Source organism: Lasioglossum baleicum, chromosome 1 (genome assembly GCF_051020765.1).
Source record: "Lasioglossum baleicum chromosome 1, iyLasBale1, whole genome shotgun sequence".
In the NCBI taxonomy this organism is placed as follows: domain Eukaryota; kingdom Metazoa; phylum Arthropoda; class Insecta; order Hymenoptera; family Halictidae; genus Lasioglossum; species Lasioglossum baleicum.
In genome coordinates, this window is record NC_134929.1 from 19,034,533 (window position 1) to 19,055,359 (window position 20,827).

At 42.6% G+C, this 20,827-nt stretch overlaps 1 long non-coding RNA gene across 1 annotated transcript; it reads left to right on the forward strand.

The window, feature by feature from the left end:
* Positions 1 to 619: 619 nt before the first annotated feature.
* On the forward strand, positions 620 to 3,570 carry LOC143214235 (uncharacterized). Its single transcript, XR_013010115.1, has 4 exons — positions 620 to 777; positions 1,511 to 1,644; positions 1,711 to 2,019; positions 2,774 to 3,570. It is a non-coding gene; the product is annotated as an uncharacterized LOC143214235 (long non-coding RNA).
* The last annotated feature ends 17,257 nt before the right edge of the window (positions 3,571 to 20,827 follow it).

A 20,827-nucleotide genomic window follows, 5' to 3' on the forward strand; every position in this document is an offset into this window, starting at 1 on the left:
ATAGGGAAGAAAATAAATTTCTCTCCAGTTTGTTGTGATTCAGGTAAGAAATTTTTACTTTATTTTGCATAAAGATTTTGCAGACATTACTTTGTTCTAACAAGGGAGGTTACCCAATCGTAACACGCCGATTTTTAAAAATTTTTGTATCATACACGTATTTTTTCATAACTACCGCGACATTCATGTTAAGGGGATGCAAAAACCCTCAAAGTTATATTGAAAAATGTATTGGCAATAGTTATGTTGTTCCAAATTGAACTCGCAGCCACAGCATACATATCACTACAGATTCTTTCGATTTTTTAAAAATCTGATAGTTTCGCCGATCGGCTTGCGCCACCCGCAAAGAATAGGTGGCTGGTTTTTGCTTGGTTTCGAAAGGCGTTCGCGACGGTAATCGCGTTACGATTAGCCGGGTATCGCAATAATGCGTTCGCCAGGCACGTTCACCCGCGATAATACTATCCTTCCGCTTTTTGTCGCGCGATTACACGACAGCCGCACGCACACACGCTTGATTCACGCGGTACAGCGCTTCTCTATTTAGCCTAACGGGTCGATAAAGGTTGTCGCGTGTGTCTTCTCTTCGCCGGCCCAGTTCTCACGCGTCCGCATACCTGTGTGTCTCGTGTTGCCGCGACTCGGCATCGCGGCGTTTCTATCTGAAAACTGTATCTAGAGACTTCTTCCAACGCCGACAGGAAACCGTTTCTTCCATCCCGATTCGTCTCGTGTCGTAAACCTTGCCGTACGCGGATCGTGTCTGATTCGACGGTAATTAATTATCTCCAGATACTGCGGACCTGGTTGCGACAAATCCAACGAAACTGGTAAAATTGTTACCTCGGTTGAAAAATTGTTCGCAACAAAGGCAACGCCGAGTCGGATCGATCGAACGTCCAGCGGGCAAAGAACTAGTAGATCGGTCGCAGTTTCGGAACAGCAATTTCGACGTTACGACGTTGCCGACGTTTCATGCGCGGTGATTAGGAGTTGCTATAATTGCTGGCACTTAAGTATGAAATTCAGCATTTGAGCGGAACGTCTGTTACTTCATAGTGCTGGAAAAATTATTGGGTTTTTATTCACGTTGCTCGGAATTAATTGCGAACTTCAACGGCTACATTTTTGGTGGAGAACTGAACGAAAATTTTGGGCTGACCTTTTGGATCTCTATTACAATATAAAAATTTTCTTGTCATTTCAATATCGATATTTTTGTTATTTTTATAAAGTGATGATCTGTTAGCAACGCATAGCGTACGACTAACGAAGCCACGAATCGCATCCACTAATATTACCCCTCTATATTTGGACAAATTGTCAGAGCAACCGATTGCTCGAAAACGTTGACAAATAGGTTCGATACACTATGGCAGAGCAGCGCACCCGTAATCGTTGCCTGTCTCTCGTAACTGTCGGCCGTTTCGCGCTCACAATGCATCCGGTCGGCGGCCGACACTTGCGTAATACGGATTCGATTTCTGCTGACGTGCCTCTCTTCTAGATCGGGCCAGCGCCACTCCTACTCTCCCCGGCGCCGATCCGAGGAAACGCGAATAATAAAAACGAGAGGAAGAAAAGGGTGAAATCCGACGTCCGCCATTTGCTTGACCAGCAACGTTCTCTCTTCGTTTCTCGGTTGGTACTCGGCTCGTGGGAATGCAATCTCGTGGCCGATATTAATATATCCGGTGGATTTTTAAGGGCACGCCGAAACGGAGGAAACGCTAACCTTAAACCAGTATTCGCTGGCCTGCGTTTAGCTACGGTTTGCGCGGCGTATTTATGACGCTGACTATTTACGCGTCTTCGCGGTTTCCGAGGATACGCTCGCGATAAACGATCAGAGCAGCGATAACAGAGTAATGGAAGAGGCAGGCAGAAATTGTGTAATAAATTTGGAAATACTCCTTTTAGAGAGTCAGTATAGTACACTGAAGTGTTAAAGTGAGCTGTTTGTTCACATTTTCTACCTACATCTCTCTCAAAATTCCTCCACGGACAAATATGAAGGTAAATGTTCATCTGAGATTTTTCAATTTTTATTAAAAATCTGGTTAACCAAATTATTATTATTACATATTGTTAAATATATAGAAATTAGACTCAAGGAGTAGTATTGTTTGTTCAGGGTGTATAAAAAGTAATGGTCATCCGTTCTACGGGTGAATTTACACCCCTGGATCGGTGGACATTTGTAAGAGAAACTTGCCGCAAAATTGTTTATAACAAAGAAAATTGTCTCGTTAAAGTATATTTTTACATCAATACCTTCTACTGATCTGGAAGAGAAGAAGTTTGAAAGGAGCCACATATCGTAAATAAATAGTTATTGATAGACTGCGGATCTCTATGCATTTATAAAGAAATTGCTTGGAAGAAATATAAAACAATGAAAGATTTTAATAATTCAAGAGTGTTGTGATGTTGCTTTCAATGTATCAAAGTCGTTAAAGGATAATTCTTATGATATTCCTGCTTCCCACAATCGATGCAGAATCCCAACTCTGCTGTCAATTCTCCATCTCTGCTCTCTGTCTCTCTCTCCCTCCTTATTACAATTTATGGATAGACCGTGTGGCGATTAACTTCAACAATCGATTAAATCAGTCCTCGATTTTTCAATGATTACCTTCTTTAATCGTACACATTAATCAATCAATCTTGGTTAAAATTTTAATTGATTAATGCCTAACTCTAGTAGACACAGTGTAGACGTTCCAACCGCAAATATAAAATATTGGGCCAATTACTGTACTTGTTACAGATCGATGCTAAGCCACGAATCTCTGAATTTTTTCTGTGAAAAATCTGTGAGCAATCGCGTGACGGATCGACGAACGCATCTGTCTGGACCATGCTTAAGAGGCTCGATCCGCTCATTAACGGTCCCGAAGAAGACGTAATACGAGACAGGCCGCGACGATCCCGATCGCGAATCGGATAGCGGTTCAAGGAAAATCAAGCAACGAAGAGGCTACCAGATGATCGGCAAGAGGGTGTGCGAGGAGTAGTCCGAACGAGAGGCCGAGAGGAGCAACAACAGGAGAGTCCGTTGGTTGGGCAAAGCGAGCCGAGAAGGCTGCCGAGCCACGACTTGACACCGTTGACCCGTGGCGTTTCACGATACATGAAGAGGTCACCGAGGAACGTCGAGATCGCTACTTGAACGAGCGTACCGCCGGTTAAGTAGGCGGCACGAACGATCCTGACGGATTAATCGCGGAAAGTGTGAAGCGATCTGTGCAGCCTCTATCCGGCAGCGAGCCGTTGCTAATTCGCAACCGCGATGCAACAGCCTTCGTCTCGTAAAGACCGACAATCCGTTCGCAGACTAACCCTTTGCAATCTGAAAACGTCAATCTCTTGACAATGTTTCGTACCTTTCGCATGTTTCAACCGAGAGGTTCTACGTCGACGAGATAATTATTTGATAGTTGGATTCTTTGAGTTTACAGCGGACTTTTTTGCAGTTGCTGATAGACAGGGCTTGTCAGACAAATTTCGGAAAGACTAAGATTTTCATTAAAATTCCATTGTACACATTCACGATCTGTCAATAAATCCACAAATACATAAATGAAGCACTGAATCATAAATAAAAAATATCCGAATTTTTTCCGCAACTTACTATCAGGTCGGAAAGAAAGTTCTTACGGTTTTTGTTATTTTGATTTTATAATAAAAACCGCAAGAACTTTCTTTTCAACCTAATATATGAAAGAAGGTTTCCATTTCGCATCTGTTTGCCACGCGTTCTCATCGCTTCCATTAGTGAAACGATTACGAATTGCACGTGTGTGTGTTGATTCATTGTCTATATTCCAGCACACACACAGTGTAGCAGCACCTTCACGTTCGTTTAATGAATACGTCAGGTGATGCTGTTAATGTATTCCGTTCATCGGAGCCAGTTTAAGAGAAGACGCCCGAATTCCCGGCGGATTTAAGCGTGTTTACCCGTCGGAAGATTACAGGGTAGCCGTTCGCCGTTTACCGGATCGAAGGAATCGGCGTGTATTGGAAAATGAAGTGCGAAACCACGGGCCGATCGAGTTCGATGGTGGAAGAGGCAACGAACCACACGGCGTGTTTGTGCAACAATATCGTCGGCGTGGTAGTGGGTGCTCGTTGCCCGGGATCGAAAGTGCATCCTCAGGCCTTAATCTCGGTGGATGTGTAATCGAATCGAGCCTCCGTGGCTTCAACCCGGCAATTTTCATAATGCGGAAACTCGCGCGTTTAATAGTAGCTAAACGCGGTCATGTTTCAGCTACGGGACCCGGTGAATTGGCCTCGACGAGTCATTTAGTGCGGCTAAATTGTCGGACCGTGGTCCCCTGCGGGGCCTTCCGCTTATTTCTCGAATTCAAATTTCGTTTGTTACTTCATCTTATCGCGTGCCCTTCGAGCGAGACGGTTTCTTTGAGTTGGTCGAGCTGAAGGAATGAGGGCGATTCTTTTCGATTCTTGTCTGCGTGTACAGTGTCACGCGTTTGTTCGCATATTTTGGAAATTATAATTGAGTGTAAATATTCTTACGGGACCCCTGCGTGTTCATGTTTCACGTGTTCTTCTTCCTTAACATTCTTTTTGCGATGAAAGTGGACGGTTACGAAAGAGGAAAAGAGGAGTCTGAGTGCGCGTCGATTAAAATGAATTTTTCAGGTTGTCGCAGAGGCATAAAGCTGTTACCGGAACGAAAGAGAGCGCGAGTGATTCCGGTGAAATTCGGTGAACCGAATCCGGAACGTTCGGACCGCAACTGATTTGTGGGGCGTTCCTGCGTTCTTGCCGCCGCCTTCACCTGGAAGAGTGGACATCCTTGAAGACCTCTCGCTCCCTTTCTTTTTCTCTTTTTACCCAGGCTACGTGTCAATTATCCCGCGCCGACACGGGATAAGCTGATCTCGCGGCTCTAGTTAATTCGCGATCGAATTAATATTACCGGCGTGGCTCGGCTAATGGCGTTCGAACTTGGACGGATCTCAAGAAAACGTTTTTACGAATTTTTTGGAGAAAATTTTCTTAAAATGCGAACCTTTTTTGGAAGTTCATATGCTGTATTACTTGTTGTATTTATTTTGCAGTGGTGTCTTAAAAAATGATTGAGCAACAGCCTCTTTTTGGGAACGTTTTTTCCCTCAAATCGCTCGAAACTAATTGATTATCAGAACATAATCAGAAATAGAAATCCTGAGGAAAAATGCCGTCTGTTGAGCATCTTACACAGCTAATGGCGATCAAAATTCGAAAGAGCACAGAATCGTGTCGATATTTAAAAGACCCAGTGCATCGACAATTTCGTAACTGGACCAACAGCGGTTTCTGTCGGAAGTGTGTGGGTCTGAGAAGAAAAATGTTTTGCGTAACGTTCCCACTTAGTCATTGTTGGCTCGGCCGATCGTCGCCATGATTTTTTTAACGAGTGTTGTCACCGCGCTTCGTGCTGGTCCTGAAGCGAGGCGCTTCAAGGCGTCAAGTCACGCTGGCAGAGACGGCGCATCGCGCCAGTGACGTCGTTGACCTCGTTAACTCTCTTCTTTTCGAGTTCCTTCCCGACAGTATGTTTTTCTGACTTGTTTGTGCAATCGTAACGAGATCAACCGGTGCGGTGTAATGCGTTGCAGCGCGGTGCAGCGGCTGCAATGTATAAATTATTATCCGCACGCGAAGACAAATTCGCCGACTCGCTCCTCTCTCTCCCTCTTTCTCTATTTCCTACACTACAAAAGAATCGTTGGCTTTTACACATCTATGTACGTGTTCTAGCCATTAATGAGGAAAATCAATTTTCAATAGTGAAGGTGGGCAGTGAAAAAAAATGTTGATACCGAACGTGTCGACGCTACTGAATATCAGTTTAAAATTAAGTAGATTGTAGCGGAAGGTGAGGACTTCATTATCGTAACTTTCGATTGCCATTGATAACGCCGATTGCTTCTATAAATGAAATAGTTGAAGCTTCCATGAAATGCATAAAATCCTCGTGGCAGTGAACGTGTTAACGCAGCGAGCGATTTTTTGTTGCTCTTGCCGCGCCGGTCACTTTCATCCCGTCCTGCAAATTGCACACCGTTGCGATCGATTTCGCAACGAATTTAGAGGAGCACTAACCGACCACGATCGCAACCTTTTCCTTCCCTGGACAAGGAGGCAATATAAATATCATCCGGACGTTCGATTACCTGCCTCGAGAAGCACACCTGCCCGTTAATCGGCCGCTCGCCGCGTGCGCTCGCGAGGCTCTGATTAATTCCGTTCATCCCGGCTCCTTTTTGCTTCTTCTCAGTTTCACTGCCAAGGAAAGCGGCGCCTAACGTTCCTCCCGATAGAAAGTACGTCCTCCCGCGGATTCGTTAACCGAGATATGCGCGTTTCGACTCGCCGGAGACCACCTGCGATCCCTCGCTTAGTATTCTAATGGACGCGCGTCTGATATGCAATTTCAAATCCCTGGTAGCATTTATGGTTGGCATTTTGTCGATCCTTCGTTGCAATATTGGTTGACAGACTTACTATTCCGATCAGAAAAATAAATTGTATCCAGCCGAACATATTTGGAACGTCGAGAATATTTTTGAGAGTCGATTTTTCTTCCGAAATTGCTGTTCGACGTTTGCATGATTTGTGGCGGCAGATCTTTCTGCAAAATAATTGCATTTATTTTATTTTGCATAAAGATTTCCAGTCTACCTAATACATACACTGCAAGGGAAACGCGCATCTTATTCCAGGACAGACTCTAAATTCCAGAAGAGCACAAGCGCTATAAATACACAAAATCCGCAACCTACTCACAGCTCTCCGGCGAGTTTCTTATCGTTCGAGGCTCATAAAATCGTACTAAATCGGTCGATAAAATAGCAGGATGTCTCAGGAAATGAAGGATCTAGGCCTCGGGAGGCAAAAAAGGAAACAAATGATTTTTCGATCGAGGAATGGACGCGGCTTCTAGAGCTGGCGCGCGCGCTAGCGAAGCGGCGACATCGATGCCTGGAGGGAACGGTCCGCGCTGCGCGGTGGCCAGCTCGTAAATCATTCTCTAGATCCGGCCGCTTTTCTTCTGGCTGCTCAGCTGTTTAATTGGTCATCGCTGTCGGTGGATCCGCTGCTGCTGGATCATCGATCCAGCCGATAAGAATTAGCCGGGCAGCAACATTCTCTTGCGGTGAATCGGTGACAGTTAAAACAACACGGTAAACATGAATTTCATGCGAAATAACTGATAACTGTGAATGCTGTCAACATTTTCTATATCGATGGTGAGGGACGAAAGTTCGAAATCTAAAATCGTCATTCATTTACTTATAGTTCCTGACAAATTAATTGAATGAACGACTGCAGCATTAGGAACAAGAAGAAGATTAATGTGTCAAGAAGTTCAGAAAAATGTGCTTTAAAAAATTGATGAATGAAGTAGTCCAGGGATTAATAGTCTGATCTAGGGCAACAACTTTTGCGACGTTCTTCGTTACGTCTCTGAACGATGTTCCCCTGAATGTCGGATCAAGATCGCAGCTCGAAAATCGTTTCGGAGTGATCGACGGTTGCGCAACGCGGTTTTCTCCGTTATTTCTATGCAACGCTCACCGATCGCCGGCTCAGATCCTTTTTCTAGGCGAACGCCTGGTCCTGCAGCTAGGACTGGACGACCGTTCCTTTCGAGAAAACCTGCAACGCCCTCGTACGTGCGCTTATGCCAAGGAGAGAACCGCGATAAGCGTCGACAACAAGCCACGATGCAATTACCGATATACGGACTGCGGCCACATACAGGTATACGTATATATCGCGATGTTGGCGGCTTTTGCGAGAGAGCGCGCGTGTGCTCTCTCTTGCAGAATACGCGCGCTCCCGATCATAATCGATCGCGCGCTTATCGATCCTCCCCCCAGCCAACACACGGGGCCCGTTTCTTTTGTCGGTGGAGGCCTGCGTTGAGAAATCCGTGCACAACGTACGCAACGCCGCAACACACAGATCAGAAAAAAAATAGTGTCGGCGCCGGGTGGGGTCTGGCCTTTGTTCCGGATTCCATCGCGAGGTAATCGCTCGTTCAAACCGCGTTTCCATTTGATCGTGCTGATCGCGGGGAAAGGATTTTCTTATCTAACGTTGTTGCTTCGTTCGGACCACCGTCGCCGCTGACTAACAACAATTATGCATTTACAATCCTCGACGAAATAATAAGATACCTAGCAGATATTTTTAAATTTCTTGTATTTAAAGGTGGAAAGTGTACACTCCGTTATATCCTGAATACTATGTACTATCTCCAAAGTAATCACGCGAAATCTTAGGATTGTATCGCGTACCATAGCAAAATTAGAGAAAGATATTTGTACGTATAAGACATTTGGCTTATTTCCCACTTATGTGACTTCTACCATTAAGTGTTCTACTGCGAACGTATTCAGACGTTGAATCTTGTGTTTTCTTACAGTATAAGTATATTTATTACAACGAAAAATAAATAGAGGGTCGAGGAAAGCAGTTAGATGAAAGTGAGGTCGATCGAATCGTTGTGATGCGCTTGGAAAAGTGCAATATTAATCAAATTGCGAAATTATTAAACAAAAGCAGATGCGCGATGTATGTATAATGTGTTAAAAAATCCAAGTGATTATGGAGAAACGAAAGACAGTAGAAGACCTAGCGTTACTTCCGAACGTGTAAACGTGCAATTTTGCGTGTTGCGTCGAATTTTAAGGACAATTTTAAGAAACATTTTAAGAGAAAACAAATTTAAGAAATGTACATCGCATTTTACAAGAAAGCAAACACATTAAACGGAAGAGATTCGTAGATCGAATGTAAAACGGTTAACGTATTGGAGCTATTCGGACACGTAAAAATCATAAAGTGCTTCGCAATATAAACACAACTGTTGTTTGTAAACACAGACAGATTAAAATTTCTTTTTTTCTTTAATGATCTTAAATTGAAAATAATATATATACACACGTCCTTAGACTGTTTTAACTGCTTCGCTGTTTTACATCGCGCCAACTCGTTTTTACCATAAATGCATAAAATCCGCAGTCTGATCATGCATATTCAATTGTGGAGATGATTAGAAAGTTTATTCCAATTAAATATGCAGACACTCAAAAGGCAACGAGCAATATTATGTAAATTATTTTATCGCAAAACCACAGCGTTAAGTAACCAACGTTTATTGAACTATTATTTAACTTTTCATCACCGACCAGAAATCGTAAGGAAAAATTAAGTCACGGAGTTTCCGAAGAGATCGTAAATTCGCAGACTAACGGAATGGCGGATTTTCTGGAGGTAGAATTTGCAGACCGGAAATTCTTGGGCTACGGGTGGCGACAGAACGAAGTCGCGTGCAAAGGTCGCGGTTTCGCAACGCGGTGGCGGAATTCGCAGGCGTTCCGCCCCGTTTTCCTCGCTTATCTCAGAACCAATGCGAAACCGTCCGGTTTTCGTAACGCGGATCGATCCCGCGAGCGTTGCCGCGTGTCGAAACGTTAATCGTCGCCGGCGCGTTAATGAAATTATTCATGTTTCCGGCGGTCAGTCCCGGCGGAATGAATTAAACCATCGAGAGACCGACCAACTCTGAGATCGATCCGATCCGATCGGTCCGATCGATGCCGCAGCGTCTCGTTGCGCAATCGAACGAGTAATCCTACGCCAAGTGGGAGGAGAACGGAGCCGGAGAACACAAGTCGATGAATTGCTTCCTCTTACTGGAGCGACAATTCGTGGGCAAGGATTAACAGGACCCCCAGGATCTCCTGCAACCTTCGCGGACTTTCTACTTTCAGCGTTCGAACCGGGAACTCGATACCACGCCTATGGTAATCATTAGACACTACACACCGCACGGCCGCGCTGTGCTAGCCCGAACCGGAGACAACTTATCTCTGATAAAGTAGTCGGAGGTCCGTCAAGATCGACACAGAGCTATACTAAATACTCCGGTTAGGCGCGGTGTGTCTGGCGGTACAGCGTAGAAAGTCGGCGAGAGTCTCGAGATCCTGGAAATCTTTTCTTGACCCCTCGCCGAGCGGTTTCTTTCGCAACCTCGGCCCGTTTCGTCGCTGACAATTTGATTAATGAGAACGCTAATTCCTCGTTTATCTACTCGCTAAATCTGCGCGGGAGATGTTGCTCTGCGCCGTCGCAAAAACGTGTGTAGCTCCATGTCTTTTTATACGCCCATGTGAAAGATGAAAGGAGAAGATGGGCGTGGACAATGCTTTCTCATTAATCGTCCCGGATGATCATCCGAAAGAAGTTTCACTGGCATTGCCAAAAATAGGTGCGGTAATAGAAATACGTTGACAGTTGAACGATCGGCTGTTTATTAGGAAATTCGCAATTGTTAACCTCGTTGCAATGTTAATAGACTGAGAATAATTTATTGGCGTTCTTGAGCCTCTGTACCTATCCAATCTCTGAAATCCGCAGTTTAATCCGATGGAACACAATCGAACATTCCACCTAAAAAAAAAATAAGAAACAAATTCCTGGCTGCCGATCGAAGTTGCGAACGGTTGATCGATCTTCCCAGTTTCCCAACAGCGAACACTTGCCTCTCGAGAACAGGTTGACCGACCAGGAAACGGAACAATTCACCGGCGGTGTCCGCGAACGTTATGAATATTAATAACGGCCGTGGGTGAAAAATAGTTTTGCGTCGAGAAGAGGAACGCCCACGCGAATTCTCAATCTTCGTCTCTCCTCGCGAGAGGAAGTCTAACGGACAGGTCTTTCTGCTTTCGTTGTTGATACAAAGGCGATGCGTATAAAGCCATCTTTTAACGCGGCGGGAACAGATTCTCGAATAAATTGAAAGTTACTCGTTATCGGGAGCAATTCATGCCGCTTTCTTGCGAACGACGCACGATCGCTTCGAAATAATTAATCGGCCCCTCGCGTCGCACACGCTTTTTATTGCGATCCACGTTCCTTACGGAGATCGCGACGCTGTCCTCGATCCAGAATTAATCGGCCGAGTAACCTTGGGATCGCATATTTACAGGCAGAAAAAAAATTCGGCGACGATCTCCGAGGAAAAACGAGGATGTCGTTCAGGGCCTTTGAACGGACCTGTCCTGTGATCAAGATTAAGAGAGATCCTCTCTCTCCATCTTGTCTTGTATCGCAATTTTTTTATTATTATTCTTTTGGTGGATTGTGGGACTTTGAATCGATTTCGACAAAAATTCAATCTTAATCTGGCCGATGCTTGTGAACACTCGATGCTTTAAATAAACAGATAAAAATTGAGCAGGTTGGAGCGAGTTGGAACAAACTGGACCAAGTTGGAGCAATTTAGGGCAACTTGAAGACACTGTGCTCGGAAGCCACCCATGCGCTAGCTTTTCGATCGCCTTGCCACAGGCATAATCAGACCTTGGGCTCGTGGAAATGCTCGAGGATCCAGCTCGATCAACCTTTCGTCGTGCTTTCCACGGGCGTAGTAATTTCAGCTTTGGTACACACGATTGCTTCATTTGCATCTGTTTACTCGCAGCCGGGTCCTTTTCTTCGTATTCTCGAAAGCCAAAAAGCCGGTCGAACCTTATCATTACGGTCGATACTGACCTAACGTAATTGAGGAACCCGCGCCGCGCGGCGCAGCTGCGAGCCGGTCGCGTCGTCGTTTTCCTTAATTTCGCTTTACGATTGCCGGTAATTGCGCGTCGATAGCGGGACCCTGGGCCCGTTGCAGCGTTCGCGTTTTTCAGGGGTGATTTCGGGGCCCGTCTCGAATTAGCAGAGGCACTTTCTACCTTAAACGCTCGCAGAAGTATCGCCGAGCGCGCTATTCGAGAAAAGAACGTTCTTGCATACGGGCGAAACAATAAAAAGCCAAATAAAATTTAAGGTCAAAGGTGCAGTTTATAACGATTATGGTAGGCCTTGGAGTCAGAAATTAATTATGCTATTTATCGTAACTGCAGACAGCAGAACGGGATCGCTATCATTTATCTGTAATTGAGTAATTCACTCATCTAATGGTCCTAGCTGCAAATTTTGGGGACGGAGCTCTTGATCATCTTATCTCGATGCATCGCTTTTTTCTACATTGAAAATGTTAGAATTTGAGCCGATAAGCGTCATTTGCGCGAAGTATCAATCTTTTGCGTCATTTGGATAAAAATTGCAGCTGAAGCTCATCGAATGATTGTAGACATTTACGGCGATAATGCTGTTTCCGATGAAACATGTAGAAATGTAGAGAATGGTTTCGATGCTTTAAAAATGGTGATTTTACTGTTGAGGACAAAGAGTGTTCTGGACCGCCACGAGTATTCGAAGACGAAGGATTGCAGGCATTGGTGGATGAAGATCCATGTCAATCGCAGAAACAAATTGCAGAAGCGTTAAATTGTGCTCAATCTGTCATTTCCGATCGTTCGAAAGCCTTGGGGAAGGTCTACAAGGAAGAAAAGTGAGTCCCGTATGAACTCATGCCAAGAGACATTGAAAAGCGAAAAACTATTTACGAAATTCTGATTGCGAAGCGTCACAAAAGTTGTTAAAGAAACGTTAGAAGCACTTCACTGGGAAGGAACTTGCCGAGGAACGATTTAATTCTTACGAAGATGTCGAAAAATGGATCTCTGACTGGATAACCTCCAAAGAAGACTCATTCTTTCGTCGATGAATTCGCTTGCTGCCCGAATGATGGGGAAAAGTAACCGCTAACGATGGACAATATTTTGATTAATGTACCTTTTCATTTTGTTTCTTAAATAAAGCTCTACTTTTTGTAAAAAACGAACTTTGCGATTGGTCTAATAATACTAAAGTTTCCATTTCCAGATTAGTATTTTCACAATTTCCACAATGAAAAAAGAAGAATAATACAAATGATTTCGATCCACCCGACAATTCTAGTGTTACACACCCGTAATTTGTGCACTTGCATTACATCCACGATCTTAATATGTAATCCTGAAGGAAAAATTAGAAACAAGCTATTTTGATCCGGCCACTGCCTCCGGCATAAATAGCAGCAATTTGCGCACTTATACTGAATAATTGCACTAAAGTATCATCCTATTACATACTTTGCCGTCTAAATACATACTGTTCTCTGCCGTTTCGCCGTTTCCCACTATAATTTTGTATAATACACCAACATTGTATTAATAAATCGTTTACGAGGTTGAAAAAGGAAGAAAATTATCGAACGGTAGGCGGTCGCGCCTTAATTCGTGGCTGGCCGCAAAAAAGGAGGCCGAACGGGGGGGCACATGGGGCCCCCGGTATTGTCGGTAGGAAGATATACAACCCGTCGATGGGATCTGTTTTCGCGGGCCTCGGGCCCTCGGGGGCCCAGAATCGCCACTCGTTAGCCAGAAAAACGCGACGCTCGCTGCATTCCCGGGATTTACGCCCGAATTTCGCTCTAACGAACGCCACCCGTTTTTCGGGTGTCGCAACGCACTCGCAACACCTCCGCCAGACCGATTTACAATCGGCGCAACACACGCAAATCGCCGATTGTTTTTTCGTACGGTGAAATTACCGCCGCGCTGTCTCTCTCTCTCTCTCTCTCTCTCTCTCTCTCTCTCTGTGTGCGCTGGACGCGACGCTGGAATTCACGTCACTGAAATTCCACGCTTCCACCGCGATCCACGACTTTCTTTTGCAACTGCCGAGATAACCCGGCACACTGTTTTTCAACCGGTGAATTAATTGATTCTTTAATGCAAGAAACCTGCGCCCATCGCGGTTTCGCAACCGTCCAGGAGCTTCTTGGATCGGGAACTGCACTTTGCTTCAATTACACGGTCCAACACAACTTCTTTTTGACGTTCCGATTCTCAGTATGCGATTCTCATAGACTTTTTCGCGCTGATTAAGAATCTGCCCTTGATTTTTCCTCTAGACGCACAGTTTTTGATAAATTAGAGTTTGAAAGAAGACACATTTTTTAACCGACTTCGAAGAAGGAGGTTACTCGATTCGATCTCTATGTGCCTATTTTTATTTCTTTGGTTTTTTTATATGTATGTTCATCGATTACGCCGAGAGGGATGGACCAATCGGGACGAAACCTTTTGCATCTTGTAGAGTATGTCCCTGGGATGGTCCCGTGAAAAACAATTTTGCATTTTTTTTATTCCTTACGATTTTATTTGCGAAAAATGAATTATTTCATGTATGTTCACCGATTATTCCGAGATGGATGGACCAATCACTATGAAATTTTTATTGCAAATAACCAATAAGACCGAAAAACCATCCTATGGTGTTCTACAAATTCTGCTCGTTCCACTAAAAAGTGTGAAATAAAAAAATTTTATAAAAAAAAATTAAACCGACTTCGAAAAAGTATGAAATAATCTTCATTTAAGCCTTTGCACTCGAATGGTGACACTGAGGCGCCAGTAAAAATCGCTACACCATTATTCAAAACAGTTTCAATATTACTATATTCGTCTGTATTCTATACATTGTGAAAAGCTCATCTGTTATATGAGAAAATTAATTAAGTTCGATGTGCACAATGTAAAAATGATACATAAAATAAAAATGATCTAGGTTGAAAGAAATGTATGAAAAAAATTATTTCATACTTTTTAGTGCATTCTTTTAGTGCGTTTTTTCGAAGTCGGTTTAATTTTACAACTTTCAACAAATATTGTGATGTTATTATAAAAGATATTAAATTGTTCTTTACAGCAAAAGATTGTGTAGACTTTCCCGAATACAGTGATATCCGATATTAATACATTATGATTGCTTAAACATGTTTACATTCATAACAATTCAATATCTTTTATAATAACATCACAATATTTGTTGAAAGTTGAAAAGTATGTCTTTTTTCAAACTCAAATTTCTCAAAAACTGTCTATGAGAAAAATCAAGTGAGAATCGAAACGTTGTTAGACTGTTGGACAGTGTTATTTGCTTGTTTCTTGTGAAACGTGAATTTTTGTCGTAGTTTCCAGAGATGATATGAATGATAATGAATAATTGAATCAGTCCTCTAACCTCCATCAATTGTTGGACTATGTTGATCCATGTACTAGAAGTTGAGTCAACTGCGACGAAAAAGAGTCGGAGCCGGAGATTCATTATGCGTCCTCCACAATGCGAGTCGCCTAAATCCGGGTCGAGTGCGTGCGCGGCTATCGACAATGCCAAACTGCAAGTCAGACCTGCGAACAATGAGACTCAGGCTGGGAGTGATCGCAGTAATATTTGTAAACGTGCTCGAAGCACCATATTCACGGACGCGCCCGATATTGTAAACATACTTAAAGCTATTCGTGAGATCAATCTACCGATGTTGATCGATCGGAGCTAGGTGATCTTGATCGGGGAAATATTGTCGTTCTACAAATCTGATCGTTTCTTGTTGCACTTACTACATATATGCATATAATAATTCGTTTGGGTCTTATTTTTGTAGAAACCTCATTCTGTACATTATGAAAAAACGAACATATTCATTCTTATGCAGTTGATACAAACAATTTTTATTTCGCATAAACTTTCGCAGTTTAACCCCTTCGCCTTAGAATATCGTGTCAGACTCGTGATGAAGATTTTGAACAGAGTCTAATAAATATGTACACTAACGAGCATAACTGATTCAACACACTTTAAATCAGAATAACTTTTTTATGAATGTACCAAACGACTTCAATTTCTCTGTGAGGCTAGAAGAATTAGTTTAGTAAATGACATTTAAAAAATATTTGGAAAAAATGCATTTGGTCGGAATTGCGAAAAACAATACTAAGAATGGATTTTCACTACTTTTTTAGCTGGCCCAATAACGAAAATTTAAAAAATGTGTTTTGTCAACTGGTATAAATTATATACGCTCTGAAAATTTCATTGAAATTGGTTAATTGGTTTACGAATGATAAACGATCATAAATGGTAAAACTTGCCACTTTATGGTAGACTACAAATTACCACTTTTGATCGTTTATAATTCGCAAACCAATTAACTAATTTCAATGAAATTTTCAGAGCGTATATAATTTATACGAGTTGACCAAACACATGTTTTAAATTTTCGTTATTGGCCCAGCTAAAAAAAATTGTTTTTCACAATTCCAACCAAATGCATTTTTTCAATATTTTTTTTAGACGTTATTTACTAAACTAATTCTTTTAGCCTCACAGAGAAATTGAAGTCATTTGGCCCATTCATAAAAAGTTATTCTGATTTAAAGTGTGTCGAATCGGTTAATTTAACCGAGATGAAATTCTATTCTGGTTTTGTTAATGTATAGTTATTAAAGAGCATGTAATATAAAATAGATACAAATTTTCTCCTTCTTTAGGAAATTACGAGGGAACTACAAAGAAAGTTCTAATCACTGAAACCGTAAAATAAATTGTGGGGCGTGGGGTTAATAACGATGGACACTTGATTTGTTCGAGTAATTTTTGCCGGTGCGAATTAATTGCGCGAATTAATTTCTTTGGCGCCATTGACACGCGCAGCGTTCCGTCTGCGGTGCAGCGAGGCTAGCCGAAGAAATGAGTATTACGAAACACAGCCTCTTTCTCCGGAATCGTTCTCACGAAGTCGCCGGTTAATTAGCGATCCGCGGATAATGAAACGAGGTGTAAGCTGCGAACAACAAGTGCCTCGAACACTGATCAATTTTGCAATAGTACAGATTTCGCCGTGTTGTCTGCTGGCTGGATAACTGCTTCGGGTTGTTTCCGCACGGCCACGTGTAACCTGAACTCTCGTAAGTAAAGGCGTACTACGGTACTCTCGGTGTTCTCTTGCGACCCCGGTTTAGCTACTCTGCGATCGACTTGACAGTACCGAAGCCTGTCATAATCCCTATCATAAGCTACACCTTCGCAGTTCGAGTCCCGGTGCGATTGCGATCGGACCTTGTCGATTACCATTAACCCCTGGATGGCTAGGCTCATGGCCATTTTGATTCATGGTTCAAAGAAGTCGTCCCGGTACTCAGCTTCTGCCGATTCGTTTCAATTGAATCGAAACTCATCATGGGATTATCTGAACCTCCATCGTCTTATAAACGTTACAAACAAACTATAAACTTCTTTTAAAGTTTAATGGTTTTCCTGAGGAGTGTGTGAGGGTGTAAAATGCTCACCTACGGTTTATAGACTCTTAAGAATTAGGAAATAATCGCCGGTAGGCAATATCCTAATCCTTACGCACTGTTCGAAGAATTGACAATTAAATTCATACACTCACAGTGAATATTCTGTAAAAGATTCTCCTCACGTGTACGGTGATAAATTACTTGAGAAATTGCAATTAAAAGCAAAGGTCTACAGTTGAATACTATCAATTGACGATGTTTTATACGATCGAAGTTGATTTTATATGTTCTGTATGAATGGACATTATATGTTAAAAGCCATTTAACGTGACGGACCACCGAGTGCCGATCTGCATCGATCATGCCACCCACCTAATCGATCCGATCTCCATTCTACACGGAAAATTTACGAGATCCTAGAGTGAAACGCGCTCGACGTGATTTCCGTCGTTTCAGCTAATTACTATGGGAATGAGCAACGCAAGGAGACGAGCGGGACGTCGCGTAGGTCTTTCCGCTTCCTGTTTGCAAATTAGCACGGGTTCACGAAAGCGGCGCGTTTGCGCGCGAGTTGTCAGCGACGCAGAATGCGGTGCTCCCTTAGGCACCGCATCAAGGTAACATCGTCTTTCCTCTACCTAATAAAACTCCTAATATACGCTGTTCACTTTATCTCTCTTTTTATTAGCAAATTATCACCTTTTTATATCCAACCATATTCTTAACCCGCAGATTTCGGTGAGAGTATAGTTCAGCGACGCAGAATGCAGTGCTCCCTAGACACCGCATCAAGGTAACATCGTTTTTCCTCTACATACCTAATAAAACTCCTGATATACGCTGTTTACTTTATTTCTCTTTTTATTAGCAAATTATCAGCTTTATATCCAATCATGTTCTTGACCCGCAGATTTTGGTGAGAGTATAGTTCTTTAAAAAATCTATAAAAATTCATATGGTACCTACGAACATCATAAAATGAGATTATCACACTGGTTTTGACAAATAATTTGTTTCAGAGTTGAATGCTGTAAATAGTATGAAATAAAAAATGCGTAAATTTTGCGAACTGTTCGAAGTCAAGTGGACACGGACAACCCCCTCTACATCTTAATCCTTAGCAGTCGAGATCATTATTCACAATATTGTTTACATTATTAAATAAATACATATGTTAGTGCCTAATCAATAGACTGCGGATTTTATGCATTTATGATAACAATGGGCAAGTGCAATTTAAAATAGTGGTTATCTTCAAAATATTTAAAGACATCAATGTATTAATTTCAGCTTAGCAGGATGATTAAAAGAAGAATACAATTTTTATTTGGCTCTCCTGCATTCTACAATCAATGTGAACAGTTTTCATTTTGCATAAAGATTCGCAATCTACTAATCAATTATTACACATTCTATTCGTTACTGTTACTACACATTCTATTCGTTACTATTACTACAAGCTCTATTCGTGGATCTCACAGAGACCCAATCAGTGCGCTGGAAATCGTGCCATTCTTTTTGCAAAAAATTGATCGCCGAAGAGGTTGAGGACCACCCCACTGCACGTGCACGTATGCATCGGTATCGGTGCAGGGGTGTGCGATACGTGCGCCGGTGCAGCTTGGTGCAGCTCGGTGTGCCACGCCGATCCGCTCCGCACCGCGCCGCTCCGCAGCGGTTTGACATCCGCTATACGTTCACTATTGCACAAGCGATAGATACCTCCTTGCACCGGTATCGCTGTCTCGTGCAGAGCGAATTCTTCGTTATACGGGCGCTGCACACGCCTTGGTACACACCCTCGCGAGTAGGTGAACACCGACTCTCCTCGATCTCTCTGTCCGTCCTTCTCAGGATCAGCCGACAGAGAGGATCGAGGATCGAGAGCGAGGAAGGAGATCGAGAACGACGATTTTTACCGCGGCTTCACTCCGCCGAACAGAGAAGTTCAGCGACGTGTGCTGCAGCCCGTTGCAGACCGCTGCACGAAGGTGCCAGGATTTATGCAACCGCGGATTTATTCCTGGCCACGAAACTGCACTTCGAACTTTCGGATGCATGCCGGAAACTGCAACTCGACCCGCCACGCACACAAAAATTACATTTTGTCTGCTCTTCTCCCGCTCGGGACATTGCAAAACTTTAATTGGGATCATGATCTCGCCACTTTTATATACAGGATTTCTTCCTTTTTAACAAAATTCAATTTCTATTTTATTAGAAATTAAAATTTTTAAAACATTTCTCGCTTACATTTCTTTACTTATTGAATTTCGTGTTTTAATTTGGACCTGCCAATTCTTTGTTCAATTTTTACATTTGGTACAGTGTTCCCCAGTTTAAATTCGTAAAGAATTAAGATGAATATAAAACACCAAAAATACAGTGAATATGCACTAAATTCAACTGGCCCGCCCTGATGCAAATTCGAAAATTCGCCGACAACTGGAAAGCGCAAGCGAATATTAAATTCGTCCGTGAAACGCAGCGTCATTTTTAAACCAGACCTAAATGGAAGATCAAAAGCGACCATGCTCCTTTCCCGCGTTTCACGGCCGACCCTGAAATCTTTTCTGACCTCGTAACGATGATAATCGTCCCGAAGATATGCCCGTGTCTTGACTCCAATTAACGTTATCATTTCCCCCAGATCTCCCAAGTTTTCTAATCTGTCCAATGGACCAGATTCCACGTCCGTGTCTTTTCTGGGGCACGGAATTTTTCCGTTTTTTCGGATCGGTTTCATTGTAACAGCGTGGATGTTGTGCGAAACGGTTTGGAACTTGAGCTCTCCGGACTGACAAAATTGATTGCGAAACCCCGATCGCAAGCAATTACTCTATCAATTCCCTTCAATCAAGCGGGTAGGACGTGTTATTACGGCGTTGCGTAGACCACAAATCTTGTCCCCGTTCAATTAGGTACTTCTAATTATCGTAACCGGCTCGCGACACCGTGCCCCACTGTGATCGCTTGTTTCCAGCTGTTAGGAAATACGATTCCGACGTGGTCCGTCAAGTTTCCGTCGTGTTGACGATCGACGTTATTTTAAGGCAGTAGACTCCGTTTTCCAGGATTGCAACGGTGCTGGATTCGCCTTATTATTTCTCGATAATACAAACACGGGGTTTTTTTACTAGTCAAAAACCCTAGATAAAAGATCTATCTAGGGCGCTATCTTCCTCAAAAGTCCTATTTTTTCGTTTACGAGGCGTAATTTGCATTATTCGGCAGCACATGTACAGTTACTCGAATTAATATTCGGACGCTCTAAAAAAGGCGATAACTTTTTTAATATTGTACTATACGATTTGGACTTTTCTGGGAACCTAGAGCAATTAGTTCACTACAGGATGTGAAAAGAAATTTTTTCAGAAATAGCAATTGAAAATACTAAAAGCTGCATTTTACAACTTTTTTATGTGGGCCTATATTGAAATTTTAAAAAGTACGTTTTGTAGGTCTGTGTCAATTATATGCACTGTGAAAGTTTCATCGAAGTCGGTTGATGCGGGAAAAACCACAGGCATTGAAAGATGTAAGAATTCTTAGATGTAGGCCAAAAATCTGCAATTTTTACCATTTTTAAACGTTTGTAGTTCATTGCAACGTCGGCCGGTTTTGACGAAATTTTCAAAATATGTTTAATTGACACAGATCTACAAAACGTGTTTTTTAAATTTTCAATACAGGCTCACATAAAAAAAGTTGCAAAATGTAAATTGTAAAATTTGTAAAAAATTTCTTTTCACATCCTGTAGTAAACTAATTGC